Consider the following 18,813-nt stretch of genomic DNA (forward strand, 5'->3'; position numbering starts at 1 on the left):
ATTTGCTACAGTGGTTGTGGTTGTAGGTGGTGTAGTAGTTGTGGTGGTACTTGCTGCAGTTGTTGTGGTTATAGTTGGAGCAACAGTCGTTGCTGTAGTTGATGCAGTGGTTGTAGTTGTGGAAGTGAATATCGTTGTTGTAGGTGCAGTTGTTGTTGAAGCGGGTGAAGTGGTGGTTGTAGGTGGGGCCATGGATGGGGTTGTAGTTGGTACAGTGGTTGTAGTTGGTGTAGTGGTTGTGATTGTAGTAGGTGCAGTTATTGTTGTAGTTGTAGGTGAAGCGGTTGTTGTAGTTGGTACAGTGGATGTGGTTGTAGTAGATGCCGTGGTTGTGGTTGGAGTAGTGGTTGTGGTTGTAGTAGGTGCAGTTGTTGTGGTTGTTGTTGTCGTTGGTGCAGTGGTTGTAGTTTGTGCAGTGGTTGTGGTTGGAGTTGGTAGAGTTGTTGTGGTTGAAGTTTGTGTGCTGGTTGTGGTTGGAGTTTGTGTACTGCTTGTGGTTGTAGTAGTTGCAGTTCTTGTTGTAGTGGGTGAAGTGGTTGTTGTACTTGGTGCCGTGGTTGTGGCTGCACTTGGTGCCGTGTTTGTGGTTGTAGTTGGTGCACTTGTTGTGGTTGCAGTTGGTTCTGTAATTGTGGTTGTAGTTGGGGCCGGGGTTGTGGTTGGTACAGTAGTTGTTGTAGTTAGGACAGTGGTAGTCATTGTAGTTGGTGCAGCGGTTGTTGTTGTAGGAGATACAGTGGCTGTGGTTGCAGTTGGCGAACTGGATGTGGTTGTAGTAGGTGCAGTTGTTGTTGTTGTAGTTGGTGTAGTGGTTGTGGTTGTAGTTGTTGTGGTTGTAGTGGGTGAAGCGGTTGTTGTAGTTGGTGCCATGGTTGTGGTTGTAGATGGTACAGTGGTTGTGGTTGTAGTAGACGCAGGGGTTGTGGTTGGAGTTGGAGTACTGCTTGTGGTTGAAGTAGGTGCAGTTGTTGTTGTTGTAGAGGGTGCCGTGGTTGTAGTTGGTAGAGTGATTATAGTTGGTGTACTGGTTGTAGTTGGAGTACTTGTGGTTGTAGTAGGTGCAGTTGTTGTTGTTGTAGTTGGAGCATCTGTCGACGTTGTAATTGGTGCCGTTGTTGAAGTTGGTGAAGTGGATGTCGTTGTAGTAGGTGTAGTTGTTGTTGTTGCTGTTGTAGTGGGTGAAGTGGTTGATGTAGATGGGGCCATGGTTGTGGTTGTAGTTGGTACAGTGGTTGTGGTTGTAGTTGGTGCACTTGTTGTGGTTGTAGTTGGAGCGTCACTCATTGTTGTAGTTGGTGCAGTGGTTGTAGTAGGTGCAGTTGTTGTGGTTGTAGTTGGAGCGTCAGTCGTTGTTGTAGTTGGTGCAGTGGTTGTCGTTGGTACAGTCGTTGTTGTTGTTGTAGTGGGTGAAGTGATTGTTGTAGTTGGGGCCATGGTTGTGGTTGTAGTTGGTACAATGGTTGTACTTGGTGCAGTTGTTGTGGTTGTAGTTGGAGCATCAGTTGTTGTTGTTGTAGTTGGTGCAGTAGTTGTAGTTGGCGAAGTGGATGTGGTTGTAGTAGGTGCAGTTGTTGTTGTAGTGGGTGGAGTGGTTGTTGTAGTGGGTGGAGTGGTTGTTGTAGTGGGTGGAGTGGTTGTTGTAGTGGGTGGAGTGGTTGTGGTTGGAGTAGATGCAGTGGTTGTAGTTGGTGTAGTGGTTGTGGTCGTAGAAGGTGCAGTTGTTGTTGTTGTTGTTGTAGCTGGTGCAGTGGTTGTAGTTGAAGCAGAAGTTGTTGTAGTAGATGCAGTGTTCGTAGCTGTAGTAGGTGCACTTGTTGTGGTTGCAGTTGGTTCTGTAATTGTGGTTGTAGTTGGGGCCGTGGTGGTGGTTGGTACAGTAGTTGTTGTAGTTAGGGCAGTGGTTGTCATTGTCGTTGGTGCAGTGGTTGTTGTTGCAGTAGGTGTAATGGTCGTTGTTGTAGCTGCTGTAGTGGTTGTGGTTGTAGCAGGTGCAATGGTTGTTGTTGTAGTTGGTGTAGTGGTTGTGGTTGTAGAAGGTGAAGTTGTTGTTGTAGTGGGTGAAGGGGTTGAAGTTGGTACACTGGTTGTAGTAGGTGCAGTTGTTATTGTTGCTGTAGTGGGTGAAGTGATTGTTGTAGTTGGGGCCATGGTTGTGGTTGTAGTTGGTACAATGGTTGTACTTGGTGCAGTTGTTGTGGTTGTAGTTGGAGCATCAGTTGTTGTTGTTGTTGTAGTTGGTGCAGTAGTTGTAGTTGGCGAAGTGGATGTGGTTGTAGTAGATGCGGTGGTCGTAGCTGTAGTAGGTGCACTTGTTGTGGTTGCAGTTGGTGTAATGGTTGTTGTTGTAGCTGCTGTAGTGGTTGTGGTTGTAGAAGGTGAAGTGGTTGTTGTAGTTGGGGTTGTGGTTGTAGGTGTTGTAGTAGTTGTGGTGGTACTTGCTGCAGTTGTTGTGGTTGTAGTTGGAGCATCAGTCGTTTCTGTAGTTGGTACAGTGGTTGTAGTTGGCGAAGTGGATGTGCTTGTAGTAGGTGCAGTTGTTGTTGTGGGTGGAGTGGGTGAAGTCGTTGTTGAAGTTGGTGGCGTGGTTGTAGTGGTTGTAGTTGATGTAGCGGTTGTGGTTGTAGAAGGTGGAGTTGTTGTGGTTATAGTTGGAGTAACAGTCGTTGCTGTAGTTGATGCAGTGGTTGTAGTTGCGGAAGTGAATGTCATTGTTGTAGGTGCAGTTGTCGTTGAAGCGGCTGAAGTAGTTGTTGTAGTTGGGGCCGTGGATGGGGTTGTAGTTGGTACAGTGGTTGTAGTTGGTGTAGTGGTTGTGATTGTAGTTGGTACACTGGATGAGGTTGGAGTCGGTGTACTTGTTGTAGTAGAAGCAGTGGTTGTGCTTGTAGTTGGTGCAGTTGTTGTGAGTGAAGTAGTGGTTGTAGTTGGTGCAGTGGTTGTAGTAGGTGCAGTTGTTGTGGTTGTAGTTGGAGCGTCAGTCGTTGTTGTAGTTGGTGCAGTGGTTGTCGTTGGTACAGTCGTTGTTGTTGTTGTAGTGGGTGAAGTGATTGTTGTAGTTGGGGCCATGGTTGTGGTTGTAGTTGGTACAATGGTTGTACTTGGTGCAGTTGTTGTGGTTGTAGTTGGAGCATCAGTTGTTGTTGTTGTAGTTGGTGCAGTAGTTGTAGTTGGCGAAGTGGATGTGGTTGTAGTAGGTGCAGTTGTTGTTGTAGTGGGTGGAGTGGTCGTTGTAGTTTGTGCCGTGGTTGTGGTTGGAGTAGATGCAGTGGTTGTAGTTGGTGTAGTGGTTGTGGTTGTAGAAGGTGCAGTTGTTGTTGTTGTTGTTATTGTAGCTGGTGCAGTGGTTGTAGTTGAAGCAGAAGTTGTTGTAGTAGATGCAGTGGACGTAGCTGTAGTAGGTGCACTTGTTGTGGTTGCAGTTGGTTCTATAATTGTGGTTGTAGTTGGGGCCGTGGTTGTGGTTGGTACAGTAGTTGTTGTAGTTAGCGCAGTGGTTGTCATTGTCGTTGGTGCAGTGGTTGTTGTTGCAGTAGGTGTAATGGTCGTTGTTGTAGCTGCTGTAGTGGTTGTGGTTGTAGCTGGTGCAATGGTTGTGGTTGTAGAAGGTGCAGTTGTTGTTGTAGTGGGTGAAGGGGTTGTTGTACTTGGGGCCGTGGTTGTGGTTGTATTTGCTACAGTGGTTGTGGTTGTAGGTGGTGTAGTAGTTGTGGTGGTACTTGCTGCAGTTGTTGTGGTTATAGTTGGAGCAACAGTCGTTGCTGTAGTTGATGCAGTGGTTGTAGTTGTGGAAGTGAATATCGTTGTTGTAGGTGCAGTTGTTGTTGAAGCGGGTGAAGTGGTGGTTGTAGGTGGGGCCATGGATGGGGTTGTAGTTGGTACAGTGGTTGTAGTTGGTGTAGTGGTTGTGATTGTAGTAGGTGCAGTTATTGTTGTAGTTGTAGGTGAAGCGGTTGTTGTAGTTGGTACAGTGGATGTGGTTGTAGTAGATGCCGTGGTTGTGGTTGGAGTAGTGGTTGTGGTTGTAGTAGGTGCAGTTGTTGTGGTTGTTGTTGTCGTTGGTGCAGTGGTTGTAGTTTGTGCAGTGGTTGTGGTTGGAGTTGGTAGAGTTGTTGTGGTTGAAGTTTGTGTGCTGGTTGTGGTTGGAGTTTGTGTACTGCTTGTGGTTGTAGTAGTTGCAGTTCTTGTTGTAGTGGGTGAAGTGGTTGTTGTACTTGGTGCCGTGGTTGTGGCTGCACTTGGTGCCGTGTTTGTGGTTGTAGTTGGTGCACTTGTTGTGGTTGCAGTTGGTTCTGTAATTGTGGTTGTAGTTGGGGCCGGGGTTGTGGTTGGTACAGTAGTTGTTGTAGTTAGGACAGTGGTAGTCATTGTAGTTGGTGCAGCGGTTGTTGTTGTAGGAGATACAGTGGCTGTGGTTGCAGTTGGCGAACTGGATGTGGTTGTAGTAGGTGCAGTTGTTGTTGTTGTAGTTGGTGTAGTGGTTGTGGTTGTAGTTGTTGTGGTTGTAGTGGGTGAAGCGGTTGTTGTAGTTGGTGCCATGGTTGTGGTTGTAGATGGTACAGTGGTTGTGGTTGTAGTAGACGCAGGGGTTGTGGTTGGAGTTGGAGTACTGCTTGTGGTTGAAGTAGGTGCAGTTGTTGTTGTTGTAGAGGGTGCCGTGGTTGTAGTTGGTAGAGTGATTATAGTTGGTGTACTGGTTGTAGTTGGAGTACTTGTGGTTGTAGTAGGTGCAGTTGTTGTTGTTGTAGTTGGAGCATCTGTCGACGTTGTAATTGGTGCCGTTGTTGAAGTTGGTGAAGTGGATGTCGTTGTAGTAGGTGTAGTTGTTGTTGTTGCTGTTGTAGTGGGTGAAGTGGTTGATGTAGATGGGGCCATGGTTGTGGTTGTAGTTGGTACAGTGGTTGTGGTTGTAGTTGGTGCACTTGTTGTGGTTGTAGTTGGAGCGTCACTCATTGTTGTAGTTGGTGCAGTGGTTGTAGTAGGTGCAGTTGTTGTGGTTGTAGTTGGAGCGTCAGTCGTTGTTGTAGTTGGTGCAGTGGTTGTCGTTGGTACAGTCGTTGTTGTTGTTGTAGTGGGTGAAGTGATTGTTGTAGTTGGGGCCATGGTTGTGGTTGTAGTTGGTACAATGGTTGTACTTGGTGCAGTTGTTGTGGTTGTAGTTGGAGCATCAGTTGTTGTTGTTGTAGTTGGTGCAGTAGTTGTAGTTGGCGAAGTGGATGTGGTTGTAGTAGGTGCAGTTGTTGTTGTAGTGGGTGGAGTGGTTGTTGTAGTGGGTGGAGTGGTTGTTGTAGTGGGTGGAGTGGTTGTGGTTGGAGTAGATGCAGTGGTTGTAGTTGGTGTAGTGGTTGTGGTCGTAGAAGGTGCAGTTGTTGTTGTTGTTGTTGTAGCTGGTGCAGTGGTTGTAGTTGAAGCAGAAGTTGTTGTAGTAGATGCAGTGTTCGTAGCTGTAGTAGGTGCACTTGTTGTGGTTGCAGTTGGTTCTGTAATTGTGGTTGTAGTTGGGGCCGTGGTTGTGGTTGGTACAGTAGTTGTTGTAGTTAGGGCAGTGGTTGTCATTGTCGTTGGTGCAGTGGTTGTTGTTGCAGTAGGTGTAATGGTCGTTGTTGTAGCTGCTGTAGTGGTTGTGGTTGTAGCAGGTGCAATGGTTGTTGTTGTAGTTGGTGTAGTGGTTGTGGTTGTAGAAGGTGAAGTTGTTGTTGTAGTGGGTGAAGGGGTTGAAGTTGGTACACTGGTTGTAGTAGGTGCAGTTGTTATTGTTGCTGTAGTGGGTGAAGTGATTGTTGTAGTTGGGGCCATGGTTGTGGTTGTAGTTGGTACAATGGTTGTACTTGGTGCAGTTGTTGTGGTTGTAGTTGGAGCATCAGTTGTTGTTGTTGTAGTTGGTGCAGTAGTTGTAGTTGGCGAAGTGGATGTGGTTGTAGTAGATGCGGTGGTCGTAGCTGTAGTAGGTGCACTTGTTGTGGTTGCAGTTGGTGTAATGGTTGTTGTTGTAGCTGCTGTAGTGGTTGTGGTTGTAGAAGGTGAAGTGGTTGTTGTAGTTGGGGTTGTGGTTGTAGGTGTTGTAGTAGTTGTGGTGGTACTTGCTGCAGTTGTTGTGGTTGTAGTTGGAGCATCAGTCGTTTCTGTAGTTGGTACAGTGGTTGTAGTTGGCGAAGTGGATGTGGTTGTAGTAGGTGCAGTTGTTGTTGTGGGTGGAGTGGGTGAAGTCGTTGTTGAAGTTGGTGGCGTGGTTGTAGTGGTTGTAGTTGATGTAGCGGTTGTGGTTGTAGAAGGTGGAGTTGTTGTGGTTATAGTTGGAGTAACAGTCGTTGCTGTAGTTGATGCAGTGGTTGTAGTTGCGGAAGTGAATGTCATTGTTGTAGGTGCAGTTGTCGTTGAAGCGGCTGAAGTAGTTGTTGTAGTTGGGGCCGTGGATGGGGTTGTAGTTGGTACAGTGGTTGTAGTTGGTGTAGTGGTTGTGATTGTAGTTGGTACACTGGATGAGGTTGGAGTCGGTGTACTTGTTGTAGTAGAAGCAGTGGTTGTGCTTGTAGTTGGTGCAGTTGTTGTGAGTGAAGTAGTGGTTGTAGTTGGTGCAGTGGTTGTAGTAGGTGCAGTTGTTGTGGTTGTAGTTGGAGCGTCAGTCGTTGTTGTAGTTGGTGCAGTGGTTGTCGTTGGTACAGTCGTTGTTGTTGTTGTAGTGGGTGAAGTGATTGTTGTAGTTGGGGCCATGGTTGTGGTTGTAGTTGGTACAATGGTTGTACTTGGTGCAGTTGTTGTGGTTGTAGTTGGAGCATCAGTTGTTGTTGTTGTAGTTGGTGCAGTAGTTGTAGTTGGCGAAGTGGATGTGGTTGTAGTAGGTGCAGTTGTTGTTGTAGTGGGTGGAGTGGTCGTTGTAGTTTGTGCCGTGGTTGTGGTTGGAGTAGATGCAGTGGTTGTAGTTGGTGTAGTGGTTGTGGTTGTAGAAGGTGCAGTTGTTGTTGTTGTTGTTATTGTAGCTGGTGCAGTGGTTGTAGTTGAAGCAGAAGTTGTTGTAGTAGATGCAGTGGACGTAGCTGTAGTAGGTGCACTTGTTGTGGTTGCAGTTGGTTCTATAATTGTGGTTGTAGTTGGGGCCGTGGTTGTGGTTGGTACAGTAGTTGTTGTAGTTAGCGCAGTGGTTGTCATTGTCGTTGGTGCAGTGGATGTTGTTGCAGTAGGTGTAATGGTCGTTGTTGTAGCTGCTGTAGTGGTTGTGGTTGTAGCTGGTGCAATGGTTGTGGTTGTAGAAGGTGCAGTTGTTGTTGTAGTGGGTGAAGGGGTTGTTGTACTTGGGGCCGTGGTTGTGGTTGTATTTGCTACAGTGGTTGTGGTTGTAGGTGGTGTAGTAGTTGTGGTGGTACTTGCTGCAGTTGTTGTGGTTATAGTTGGAGCAACAGTCGTTGCTGTAGTTGATGCAGTGGTTGTAGTTGTGGAAGTGAATATCGTTGTTGTAGGTGCAGTTGTTGTTGAAGCGGGTGAAGTGGTGGTTGTAGGTGGGGCCATGGATGGGGTTGTAGTTGGTACAGTGGTTGTAGTTGGTGTAGTGGTTGTGATTGTAGTAGGTGCAGTTATTGTTGTAGTTGTAGGTGAAGCGGTTGTTGTAGTTGGTACAGTGGATGTGGTTGTAGTAGATGCCGTGGTTGTGGTTGGAGTAGTGGTTGTGGTTGTAGTAGGTGCAGTTGTTGTGGTTGTTGTTGTCGTTGGTGCAGTGGTTGTAGTTTGTGCAGTGGTTGTGGTTGGAGTTGGTAGAGTTGTTGTGGTTGAAGTTTGTGTGCTGGTTGTGGTTGGAGTTTGTGTACTGCTTGTGGTTGTAGTAGTTGCAGTTCTTGTTGTAGTGGGTGAAGTGGTTGTTGTACTTGGTGCCGTGGTTGTGGCTGCACTTGGTGCCGTGTTTGTGGTTGTAGTTGGTGCACTTGTTGTGGTTGCAGTTGGTTCTGTAATTGTGGTTGTAGTTGGGGCCGGGGTTGTGGTTGGTACAGTAGTTGTTGTAGTTAGGGCAGTGGTAGTCATTGTAGTTGGTGCAGTGGTTGTTGTTGTAGGAGATACAGTGGCTGTGGTTGCAGTTGGCGAACTGGATGTGGTTGTAGTAGGTGTAGTTGTTGTTGTTGTAGTTGGTGTAGTGGTTGTGGTTGTAGTTGTTGTGGTTGTAGTGGGTGAAGCGGTTGTTGTAGTTGGTGCCATGGTTGTGGTTGTAGATGGTACAGTGGTTGTGGTTGTAGTAGACGCAGGGGTTGTGGTTGGAGTTGGAGTACTGCTTGTGGTTGAAGTAGGTGCAGTTGTTGTTGTTGTAGAGGGTGCCGTGGTTGTAGTTGGTAGAGTGATTATAGTTGGTGTACTGGTTGTAGTTGGAGTACTTGTGGTTGTAGTAGGTGCAGTTGTTGTTGTTGTAGTTGGAGCATCTGTCGACGTTGTAATTGGTGCCGTTGTTGAAGTTGGTGAAGTGGATGTCGTTGTAGTAGGTGTAGTTGTTGTTGTTGCTGTTGTAGTGGGTGAAGTGGTTGATGTAGATGGGGCCATGGTTGTGGTTGTAGTTGGTACAGTGGTTGTGGTTGTAGTTGGTGCACTTGTTGTGGTTGTAGTTGGAGCGTCACTCATTGTTGTAGTTGGTGCAGTGGTTGTAGTAGGTGCAGTTGTTGTGGTTGTAGTTGGAGCGTCAGTCGTTGTTGTAGTTGGTGCAGTGGTCGTCGTTGGTACAGTCGTTGTTGTTGTTGTAGTGGGTGAAGTGATTGTTGTAGTTGGGGCCATGGTTGTGGTTGTAGTTGGTACAATGGTTGTACTTGGTGCAGTTGTTGTGGTTGTAGTTGGAGCATCAGTTGTTGTTGTTGTAGTTGGTGCAGTAGTTGGCGAAGTGGATGTGGTTGTAGTAGGTGCAGTTGTTGTTGTAGTGGGTGGAGTGGTTGTTGTAGTTTGTGCCGTGGTTGTGGTTGGAGTAGATGCAGTGGTTGTAGTTGGTGTAGTGGTTGTGGTCGTAGAAGGTGCAGTTGCTGTTGTTGTTGTTGTTGTTGTTGTAGCTGGTGCAGTGGTTGTAGTTGAAGCAGAAGTTGTTGTAGTAGATGCATTGGTCGTAGCTGTAGTAGGTGCACTTTTTGTGGTTGCAGTTGGTTCTGTAATTGTGGTTGTAGTTGGGGCCGGGGTTGTGGTTGGTACAGTAGTTGTTGTAGTTAGGGTAGTGGTTGTCATTGTCGTTGGTGCAGTGGTTGTTGTTGTAGGAGATACAGTGGCTGTGGTTGCAGTTGGCGAACTGGATGTGGTTGTAGTACTTGGTGCAGTTGTTGTTGTAGTTGGTGTAGTGGTTGTGGTTGTAGTTGCTGTGGTTGTAGTGGGTGAAGCGGTTGTTGTAGTTGGTGCCATGGTTGTGGTTGTAGATGGTACAGTGGTTGTGGTTGTAGTAGACGCAGGGGTTGTGGTTGGAGTTGGAGTACTGCTTGTGGTTGAAGAAGGTGCAGTTGTTGTAGTTGGTTCCGTGGTTGTGGTTGTACTTGATACAGTGGTGGTGGTTATAGGAGATGCAGTGGTTGTGGTTATAGTTGAAAAATCAGTTGTTGCTGTCGTTGATTCAGTGGTTGTAGTTGGCAAAGTGGGTGTGGTTGTAGTTGGTACATTGGTTGTAGTTGGTGTAGTGGTTGTGGTTGTAGTAGGTGCAGTTGTTGTTGTAGTAGTAGGTGAAGTAGTTGTTACAGTTGGCGTAGTGGTAGTAGTTGGCGAAGTGGATGTGCTTGTAGTAGGTGCAGCTGTTGTTGTTGTAGTGGGTGCCGTGGTTGTAGGTGGTAGAGTGGTTATAGTTGGTGTACTGGTTGTAGTTGGAGTACTTGTGGTTGTAGTAGGTACAGTTGTTGTTGTTGTAGTTGGAGCATCTGTCGACGTTATAATTGGTGCCGTTGTTGAAGTTGGTGAAGTGGATGTCGTTGTAGTAGGTGTAGTTGTTGTTGTTGCTGTTGCTGTTGCTGTTGTAGTGGGTGAAGTGGTTGATGTAGATGGGGCCATGGTTGTGGTTGTAGTTGGTACAGTGGTTGTGGTTGTAGTTGGTGCACTTGTTGTGGTTGTAGTTGGAGCGTCAGTCATTGTTGTAGTTGGTGCAGTGGTTGTAGTTGGTGCAGTTGTTGTGGTTGTAGTTGGAGCGTCAGTCGTTGTTGTAGTTGGTGCAGTGGTTGTAGTTAGCGAAGTGGATGTGGTTGTAACAGGTGCAGTTGTTGTTGTAGTGGGTGAAGGAGTTGAATTTGGTAAGGTGGTTGTGGTTGTCGTAGGTGCAGTTGTTGTTATTGGAGTGGGTGAAGTGATTGTTGTAGTTGGGGCCATGGTTGTGGTTGTAGTTGGTACAATGGTTGTACTTGGTGCAGTTGTTGTGGTTGTAGTTGGAGCATCAGTTGTTGTTGTTGTTGTTGTTGTAGTTGGTGCAGTAGTTGTAGTTGGCGAAGTGGATGTGGTTGTAGTAGGTGCAGTTGTTGTTGTAGTGGGTGGAGTGGTTGTGGTTGGAGTAGATGCAGTGGTTGTGGTCGTAGAAGGTGCAGTTGTTGTTGTTGTAGCTGGTGCAGTGGTTGTAGTTGAAACAGAAGTTGTTGTAGTAGATGCAGTGGTCGTAGCTGTAGTCGGTGCCCTTGTTGTGGTTGCAGTTGGTTCTGTGATTGTGGTTGTAGTTGGGGCCATGTTTGTGGTTGGTACAGTAGTTGTTGCAGTCAGCGCAGTGGTTGTCATTGTAGTTGGTGCAGTGGTTGATGTTGTAGTAGGTGTAAAGGTCGTTGTTGTAGCTGCTGTAGTGGTTGTGGTTGTAGCAGGTGCAATGGTTGTTGTTGTAATTGGTGTTGTGGTTGTAGAAGGTGCAGTTGTTGTTGTTGAAGTGGGTGAAGTGGTTGTTGTACTTGGGGCCGTGGTTGTGGTTGTATTTGCTACAGTGGTTGTGGTTGTAGGTGGTTTAGTAGTTGTGGTGGTACTTGCTGCAGTTGTTGTGGTTGTAGTTGGAGCATCAGTCGTTTCTGTAGTTGGTACAGTGGTTGTCGTTGGCGAAGTGGATGTGGTTGTAGTGGGTGCAGTTGTTGTTGTGGGTGGAGTGGGTGCAGTTGTTGTTGTGGGTGGAGTGGGTGAAGTCGTTGTTGAAGTTGGTGGCGTGGTTGTAGTAGATGTAGTGGTTGTAGTTGATGTAGCGGTTGTGGTTGTAGAAGGTGCAGTTGTGGTTATAGTTGGAGCAACAGTCGTTGCTGTAGTTGATGCAGTGGTTGTAGTTGCGGAAGTGAATGTCGTTGTAATAGCTGCAGTTGTTGTAGTAGTAGTAGTAGGTGAAGTGGTTGTTGTAGTTAGTGTCGTGGATGGGGTTGTAGTTGGTACAGTGGTTGAGGTTGGAGTCGGTGTACTGGTTGTAGTAGAAGCAGTGGTTGTGCTTGTAGTTGGTGCAGCTGTTGTTGTGGGTGAAGTGGTGGTTGTAGTTGGTGCAGTGGTTGTAGTGGGTGCAGTTGTTGTTGTAGTAGTAGGTGAAGCGTTTGTTGTAGTTGGTGCCGTGGTTGTAGTTGGTGCCGTGGTTGTGGTTGTAGTAGACGCAGGGGTTGTGGTTGGAGTTGGAGTACTGCTTGTGGTTGAAGTAGGTGCAGTTGTTGTAGTTGGTTCCGTGGTTGTGGTTGTACTTTGTACAGTGGTGGTGGTTGTAGGAGATGCAGTGGTTGTTGTTATATTTGGAGCATCAGTTGTTGCTGTAGTTGATGCAGTGGTTGTAGTTGGCGAAGTGGATGTGGTTGTAGTTAGTACAGTGGTTGTAGTTGGTGTAGTGGTTGTGATTGTAGTCGGTGCAGTTGTTGTTGTAGTAGGTGAAGCGGTTGTTGCAGTTGGTGTCGTGGTAGTAGTTGGCGAAGTGGATGTGCTTGTAGTAGGTGCAGCTGTTGTTGTTGTAGAGGGTGCCGTGGTTGTAGTTGTAGTTGTCGTTCGTAGAGTGGTTGTAGTTGCTGTACTAGTTGTGGTTGTAGTTGGAGTACTTGTTGTGGTTTTAGTAGGTGCAGTTGTTGTTGTTGTAGTTGGAGCATCTGTCGACGTTATAATTGCTGCCGTTATCGAAGTTGGTGAAGTGGATGTAGTTGTAGTAGGTGTAGTTGTTGTTGTTGTTGCTATTGTAGGGGGTGAAGTGGTTGATGTAGATGGGGCCATGGTTGTGATTGTAGTTGGTGCAGTGGTTGTAGTTAGCGAAGAGGATGTGGTTGTAATAGGTGCAGTTGTTGTTGTAGTGGGTGAAGTGGTTGTTGTCGTTGGGGCCGTGGATGGGGTTGTAATTGGTACAGTGGTTGTTGTTGGTGTAGTGGTTGTGATTGTAGTAGGTGCTGTTGTTGTTGTAGTAGTTGGTGAAGCGGTTGTTGCAGTTGGTGTCGTGGTAGTAGTTGGCGAAGTGGATGTGCTTGTCGTAGGTGCAGCTGTTGTTGTTGTAGAGGGTGCCGTGGTTGTAGTTGTCGTTGGTGGAGTGGTTGTAGTTGTCGTTGGTAGAGTGGTTGTCGTTGGTAGAGTGGTTGTAGTTGTCGTTGGTAGAGTGGTTGTCGTTGGTGTAGTGGTTGTGGTTGTAGTTGGAGTACTTGTTGTGGTTGTAGGAGGTGCAGTTGTTGTCGTTGTAGCTGGAGCATCTGTCGACGTTATAATTGCTGCCGTTGTTGAAGTTGGTGAAGTGGATGTAGTTGTAGTAGGTGTAGTTGTTGTTGTTGCTGTTGTAGGGGGTGAAGTGGTTGATGTAGATGGGGCCATGGTTGTGGTTGTAGTTGGTACGGTGGTTGTGGTTGTAGTTGGAGCGTCAGTCGTTGTTGTAGTTGGTGCAGTGGTTGTAGTTAGCGAAGTGGATGTGGTTGTAATAGGTGCAGTTGTTGTTGTAGTGGGTGAAGGGGTTGAAGTTGGTACAGTGGTTGTGGTTGTCATAGGTGCAGTTGTTGTTGTTATTGGAATGGGTGAAGTGATTGTTGTAGTTGGGGCCATTGTTACGGTTGTAGTTGGTACAGTGGTTGTACTTGGTGCAATTGTTGTGGTTGTAGTTGGAGCATCAGTTGTTGTTGTTGTAGTTGGTGCAGAAGTTGTAGTTGGTGTAGTGGTTGTGGTCGTAGAAGGTGCAGTTGTTGTTGTTGTAGTAGCTGGTGCAGTGGTTGTAGTTGAAGCAGAAGTTGTTGTAGTAGATGCAGTGGTCATAGCTGTAGTAGGTGCACCTGTTGTGGTTGCAGTTGGTTCTTTAATTGTGGTTGTAGTTGGGGCCGTGGTTGTGGTTGGTACAGTAATTGTTGTAGTTAGCGCAGTGGTTGTCATTGTCGTTGGTGCAGTGGTTGATGTTGTAGTTGGTGCAGTGGTTGTGGTTGTGGTTGTAGAAGGTGCAGTTGTTGTTGTTGAAGTGGTTGTTGTAGTTGGGGCCGTGGTTGTGGTTGTATTTGCTACAGTGGTTGTGGTTGTAGGTGGTGTAGTAGTTGTGGTGGTACTTGTTGCAGTTGTTGTGGTTGTAGTTGGAGCATCAGTCGTTTCTGTAGTTGGTACAGTGGTTGTAGTTGGCGAAGTGGATGTGCTTGTAGTAGGTGCAGCTGTTGTTGTTGTAGAGGGTGCCGTGGTTGTAGTTGTAGTTGTCGTTGGTAGAGTGGTTGCAGTTGCTGTACTGGTTGTAGTTGGAGTACTTGTTTTGGTTGTAGTAGGTGCAGTTGTTGTTGTTGTAGTTGGAGCATCTGTCGACGTTATAATTGCTGCCGTTGTTGAAGTTGGTGAAGTGGATGTAGTTGTAGTAGGTGTAGTTGTTGTTGTTGTTGCTGTTGTAGGGGGTGAAGTGGTTGATGTAGATGGGGCCATGGTTGTGGTTGTAGTTGGTACAGTGGTTGTAGTTGGAGCATCAGTCGTTGTTGTAGTTGATGCAGTGGTTGTAGTTAGCGAAGTGGATGGGGTTGTAGTAGGTGCAGTGGTTGTGGTTGTAGTGGGTGCAGGGGTTGTGGTTGTAGTGGGTGCAGTTGTTGTGGCTGTAGTTGGTGATGTGGTTGTTGTAATTGGTGCAGCACTTGTGGTTGTAGTCGGACCATTAGTCGTTGTTGTAGTTGGTGCAGGGGTTGTAGTTGGCATAGTGGTTGTAGTAGGTGAAGTGGATGTGGTTGTGGTAGATGCAGTTGTTGTGGTTGTAGTAGGTGAAGTGGATGTGGTTGTGGTAGATGCAGTTGTTGTGGTTGCAGTTGGTGTAGTGGTTGTAGTAGTTGCCGTATTAGTTGTTGTTGCAGTAGGCGCCGTTGTTGTAGTTGGTGCACGGGTTGTGGTTGTATTAGGTGCAGGAGTAGTTGATGATGGTTCTTCTGTTGTGGTTGTGGTGGGTGCAGTGGTTGATGTTGCTGCTACTGTAGTTGACGCAATGATTGTTGTTGTAGTTTCTCCAGTAGTTGTAGGTGTAGTAGTTATTGATGTTGTTGGTTGTGTAGTTGTAGGTGTAGTCGTTGTTGCAGTTGGTGTATTAGCTGTTGTTGTGGTAGGTATTGCAGTGGTTGTTGTTGCTGTACTTGCTGTAGCTGTTCTAGCTGGCGAATAAGTTGTTGTTGTTAGTTTTTTTTTTTTTTTACAAAATATGAATTATAGAATTTGTTTAAAAAAAAACTACAAATTTGTTCACTTGGTACTTTGCTTTTTCAAAGAATAAAGTTATTTTTACCAGCTCAAACACTTTGTCAACTGTCAACTTTGTCAAATTTACCATAACCCACTCAAAATATTACAATGGACACCCTTGTCAGTCATTCCCTAATCGCAGTAATGCTGTTTTCTTTTGTCCCCAATAGCATTAGATTTGTTTTGCTCACCTGTTAGCACCATTAAAATTGATATCAGCACTCCAACACCCATTCTGTCTTCCTATTACTCTGTAAAAATCAAACAATCCAAATTAACAGAAGTCGCATGTCATCAGCTTTTACATAAGAGTTACTCGAATCCTTACCTTTCCTTTTATTTTAATATCAGAATTAAAACAGATGAAACAATAAGTTCCACAATCAAAATGTTTTTTCACTTGGTTTTTTCACTTTGTGAAAATGATTTCTTTAAATGACAAGTTATTCCATACATGAACACACTCCCTTTTGTCATAGTGACCTAGACATAATCTTTATGTTTAAACTGGGTAAAAATATAGCCCTCAGGCATCATTATGGACATTTTTGTCCATCTGGGTAAATTTTTCATTTTAATTTTTTTCATCAGTCTTTTGGCTGTTGAAGGGACACAACACAAAGTCTCTCTATACAAAGTTTAAAATGAAAATTAAATTCTAAGAGGTCAACACAACAGTGTAAAAATATGTACTACCTTCTTCAGTCATTAAGGACAAAAATGTCTACTTCCAAAAAACTGCAAAAAAAAAACTTTTCCCATTAATGCTTTTTTCTGCATAAATCTCCTAAACAACTTAAGCCCTTTACAAAACTACCAAACATTCAATCATTGAGGATTAACCCTATAAATGCCAGTTTGATTGAAGCTTGAAGTCATTGTTATTTATAGAAAAAAAATATTTTCTATATAACAGATTTTAGAGTTGAACACAAATGAATGACACATTTTACTGTTTGATAATGGGCCTAAATGAGACATTTTTTACACAAGAAAGCAGAAAAAATATCAATTATCTTTTATTGCAGTTTATAGAAGTGGACATTTTTGTCTTTAATGACTTAAGAGGGCAGTAAATTAAACTGACACCTCAGGGATAGAACCATCCAGTTACAGAAACTGTTTGTTATATATATGTGCCATGAACCATATGAATATTGATAGAATGCATATTTCACTCCTGTGAACATCTTTGTTCAAATTAAAATTTCCATAAATGTGGATCTCAGACAATATACAGATACAGTGATCTCAACAAACATATGATGAAAATACGAAGATGTAGATTACTGACCATAGTTTTCCCAAATATTTTCACTTCATGTAATATCCCTATTTTATGCGAATAATATCATGCTCATACATTTACATGACCCGTTTGTACCATGCCAAAGTAGTAATAAATTGCATAGGTCTTGATCAAATTGGAAAGATATTAATAATGATAGAAATTTAAAGACAAACTGAAGAAATATGCCTTTACAGCATTGTTGAAAAAAAAAAGTTTGCAGTGTAAATAAATATGCAGTAAATACATATATTACATATTACATAATGTATAGTATATAGATATATAATGTACTTACCCAAATCAAACTGTAAAGATGAAAAGGTGTTAATTCCCCTTGTTGCTTATGTAAATGCTTCAATCTATTTCAGCGTTTAAAAATGAGTCCCATTCACATACTTGATTCTGTAAATCTCTCACCTTATGTGACAGAATCACATCTGAGCTTTTTATATTCGAATGGTAAAAATGCTAATGATGTGAGTCAAAAGAAGCTGGGGCACATTCTGATACAGTCTATCAGCTGTCAGTTTATTGGCTCAATAACATGGCCTACTCCCTTCTTTTGTCCTGTTGAACTAGTTTCTGGTACAGGTAATGACAAACAAACAAATATAAATGTCTCATGAGTTGAAATGGAGCTGGAAAAAGGCAAAAGAGTTTGTCTAAATGTGATATATCATCTATTTACACAAAGTGTAAAATGCTTTTTTGTGAACCCATATATAAAGCATATTCACTTCTTTGTATTGATGTCAGTGATGGCAAATCCATGAAATCAATTAATTTTTTCAACGAGAAATTATAACAAACAAAATTGAAATATCTCTATTTTGCTTCCAGTCTGAATGTCAGTGCAAAATGCACACTTTTTATAGTTAATAATTAATAAATTATTCTCATGAAACACTTAAACTTAATGTGCAAATGTGTGTCTTAAAAATAATTTTTTTTTGAAACCAAGCAATATATTTTCAGTGTACTGTTTATCTAACAATTTGTGCTTTTTCTTTCAAAGGCAATGGAACTTTGCTGTCCTTTTCAAACATGGATTCTGCTCGGAGTACTTTACAAGAGCAATGAAAAGCAAAGGGATTGTGTTGATTTTTTGCACTGCACGTCCTAGAGACTGCCCGCTGATAAAACAGCAGGTTAACCCTGTGCTTTATTATGGCAGGTATTCAAGTATAAGGCTGTAGACATGGAATACAATCTGATAACAATATGTGCCCATAATGCCCATAATTCATTTTTTGATTTTGTGACCTTATATTTATGACTTGCCAATTATGTCATCTAGAAATATATATTTCTACACAAGTTGTGTACAAGTTGTCTTCCGAGATACTTTATCTGGGAGTTGGCTGTGCTGAGTCTGGCCACAATGTTCATCCTCAGCACAGTGTAGAATGTAGAAGGGAGCTAAATCAAATTTTTATTCTTTACAGGTCTAAGTCTTTATAAGACTAGAGTGAGTCATAACCTTCAAACAACAGTACTTAAGGACAACAATTTGATGCCTCCTATTATTAAATCATATTCTTGACTTTGGTGAGTCACCTTTGTAGCAGCGCATCATATGATCTATGATCTCTTTTGAAGGATTAAGGGAGTGAATGTTGGCAGAAATTCTATGGTAAGCCTGAGTCTTTGGCAGGTAGTCAGGTAGGCTCAGGACAACACCAAACAAACAAAAGACGAGAGGGAGAGTGGCTACAGGCAAGGAGGGAGTAGAGGAAGAAACAGAGGGCATGACATTTGCTTTTGTCTTAAGATACTGTTTTTGATGCATGATTTGTTGATGTATCGGTGTGACATGTAACATTACAGCAGAACATTCATTCTGAGCTCCAGGTACGGCCTGGAATGTAATGCAATGCGCTTAGCCTTTTTTAAATTGTCATTCAGTGCTATATACCAGTAGTGGATATTAGAATGAAATTACGTTACATTGCCTTCAAATACAACAGCTATACACCGATTGAGGAAAAAATATATAATAATAACAAAATAAATTATTGACAGGTATCAGTGCATAAAAATATATGTATATTACTGTTTAATGAAATAATGTTAATATTATTATAGTTAATGAAATAATTATTTTTTATGTAGGTTTAATTTAACCAGGGAGTAGATAAGACAACATCGTCACCAAACAAAATTAGCAAACCACTGAACAAGTTAGGACTTGTTTAAAGAAGTAAAGCCTTTTGTACCTAAAAAGTCAAAAGGTACTTCGTCCTTGGATTAATCCTGTCTAATATCTACTATGTTGCCCAACTTGCTGGTTATGTATTTGTTCAAGAGTACATATATGTGTCTCACCTTCATCGCGACATGTGAACCATGCACAGGATAAGTGTTTATTACACAGGGCAGGGGCCAGTCCAGTAAAATTACTCTAGTGCCAGAGAGAAATGATGAGGCCAAATGACACCCACGACATAGGTTTAATATCATTACTATAAGGAATGGCTGGGAATTTACTGGTGAAAGAATGGCTCATCAGATCTATTTCTGATTTACGTATCACTTTGGCTTACTGCTCTGTAGTTTTTGAATAATGTCTTCGAGTTAATTACATTTCCTGTTGAATCAGTTCAGTGCTGTTGTTTTTCGTACTGTCAATGGAATGCACACCAGTTCCAAAGAAAACAGTGCAATGAATGATCAAATTACAAACACCGACCTTAATAACTTCCATTAATAATAATAAAAAAAAACAGAAGTAAATCTTTTTTGACAGAAATGGAGCAAAGTGTTCAGGTGTGCCACAGAGTCAAGCACAGCTCACGAGTCCAGCTACATCAGCGATAGTTAATCTAAAAGCTAGCCCACATCAGCTGATAGCTCAACTGACAGCTCAACTAAGGTTTCCATTGGTAAATCTAGTTCAAGATGGCTTATCTTTGTTTTTATGTGTAACAAATGGGAAATGTTATCCTATAACT

General features: G+C 43.6%; 1 long non-coding RNA gene across 1 annotated transcript in view; it reads left to right on the forward strand.

Annotated features, from left to right (window-relative positions):
• LOC311490085 overlaps nucleotides 1–17,179 on the forward strand; it is a 55,913-nt gene extending 38,734 nt beyond the window's left edge. Inside the window, exon 4 of the long non-coding RNA XR_014699140.1 lies at nucleotides 16,878–17,179. This is a non-coding gene — a long non-coding RNA (uncharacterized lncRNA). The remainder of the gene's footprint in view (nucleotides 1–16,877) is intronic.
• Nucleotides 17,180–18,813: the final 1,634 nt, after the last annotated feature.

This window comes from Chelon labrosus, assembly GCF_963514085.1.
Source record: "Chelon labrosus genome assembly, chromosome: 1".
Taxonomy (NCBI): Eukaryota; Metazoa; Chordata; class Actinopteri; order Mugiliformes; family Mugilidae; genus Chelon; species Chelon labrosus.